The sequence below is a fragment of the Halyomorpha halys genome, unplaced genomic scaffold (genome assembly GCF_000696795.3).
Source record: "Halyomorpha halys isolate HHAL.00 unplaced genomic scaffold, Hhal_1.1 Scaffold2486.1, whole genome shotgun sequence".
NCBI lineage: Eukaryota > Metazoa > Arthropoda > Insecta > Hemiptera > Pentatomidae > Halyomorpha > Halyomorpha halys.
Genome location: NW_027110395.1, coordinates 23,468 through 25,753, shown reverse-complemented (window position 1 = coordinate 25,753; position 2,286 = coordinate 23,468).

Here is a 2,286-nt window from a genome sequence, read left to right as displayed (position 1 = left end):
TAAAACAATAGAAAAATTAATTGAAAAATAACTGAAATAAAATTAAACATTAAATCCATTTATTTCTATATAAAATATTTATTTAGCCTGAGTAACTCCGACCCGAGCTTATCCCCTTTAATTGTGAAGAGAAAAGCAGGACTCCAGAAGATCCTGGCGCTTCTCTCACCACCGCATCACTGGTCATACTGAATGCACGGTCAACAAATAAACACATAATTAAAATTTAATTTTTTGTGGACGTCCTAAAAAATATATTTTCATGTGTCTCTTGGTATTGTGAATATATCCTGCAATTTCCATTTTTCCTTTCTTATCGTACAACCTGATTCTTCTTAGGGCTGAACGGTAACCACCCTCGGTCGTTAGGAATTATTGGAAGATGTAAAATTAATTTAAACGGTGTCCCTTAGAAGGAGGAATACTCAGCGGGACATTAACCTCTACCCTGCTCCCCGTTTCTTTTATCTCGGCTCTTTGTTTTTTGTTTTTACTAAACCCCTTTTTTAGTTAATTCTGAAGAAGATTCCAGACGAGAGGAGATAGTATTTGTAATGGGGGGCGGTAGGGCTTCACATTATCTCTGTAGATAAGAGCTGATCAAAATTGTCCAGGAAAAAGGAGGAGATAGAGAGCGGAGATTGGCGGAATGCCGTCCCGGCGCGGCATTCTGTTAGCTCTAATAGTCCGGGAGGATCAAAGCCGACCGGCGAATATCCCGCCGTCGACAATCGCTCTTGTATCTCCGACTATCGATTCCTCTACATTCCTTCCTCCGATCTACATATTTGTACTTAGCCTCGTTAGAATGTCTGTACTACTTGTCCCCGATTGAGATCGGACAAAACTCCTGACATTTCAAAGAAAAATCTGAATGCGTCTTGTAATTTATATCCTAGCTTGCTCTGAATATAGCCCTCATTTCCTTTTTTGGAAGAAACTTTTATCTCAAATCCATCGTATTGCTTTATTATTTATCTTTATTTTTTTATAAATTTTATATATGAGCAAAACCTTTTTTAAACTTTCTTTAACCCTCAAGACACCGTTTTACTACCGTGAACATTTTTAAAAACCAAATGTCAAAAACAGATTAGGATATCATTTCCTACCACCAAGGATATCTTTCCGCTCCACTATGACACGCAGAGGATTGTTGTTGTTCAAAAGACTTAAACCCAGTCTTCAACACCTGCAAAAATGTATTACTCATTGGCATTACCCCCAGTAAACCAACTTTTGAAATTTTGAAGATTTTAGAATTGTATTCAGGGAGAGGGGGGCTCAGTGGTTAGGCACTGTGCTACTAACTTCAAGGACACGGTTTCGAATCTGGCTGTGGTAGATAACTTTTTTATGTTTCACTTTAGCCGTGAGTCAGTTCTGTGGGTTCACGAGACCTCCGAAGTCCACCCAGCTACATAAATTGGGTATCCTTTATTGATTAAAAATCTGGCGGTCGAGCGTGATTCTGACCGAATCACCTCCTTGCACAACAGTTGGTCTACTTAGTACTGCACCCCTGAGCCTTAAGTTGTAGCTTTCTAGATTTTTTTTTTTTGTGTGAAAAGTCCAAACGAAAACAAAATGTTTCATATCGAAATAACGTAATATAATTTTCTTGACGTTTGATCGAGGGGTGGGACTGTAGGTTTAGCTGAAAGACAATACTATTATGTTTGATCAAATATAGATAGTACTAAATGCTGATTAAATCTGTATATATTCACTAAATATAATGAACATGACCCATTACTGTAAATAGCACATGGGAATAAACAACAATCCTATTAAGCAATAACTCTTAAATTAGATAAACACAAATAAAACCTAATCTACAATTAAATTAGTTGCAAATTACTTCATAATGGATAGAAGCTATTTGTTTATTATATCGGAGAATTACAACGAATACAAAATTATTTAATATCATTACTCAAAGTCTAGAAAATATTTGAAAGATTGGTAGGGATATTAATAACTGCCGAAAAGCATTGTGGTCGTGGTAGGCATCTTTGATTTAAATGCCAAATGTCAAAATAAAATAAAATTGGGCCCATTAGTTTCAGAGAAAACAACGTACAGCAGACAGACGGATGTTTTTTCATAGATTTTTGGATTCTTAATTTCAAGTTCAAAACCTTTAATTTTTATGGATGCAGAAATATTTTTTCCCATTTTTTAATGAAAATAATACCCCAAAAAATGTATTATTTAGAAAAATACAAAAATTTTCTTTCTTATTTAACAATTACAAATTATTTCTGGTACTTTTATTATATATAT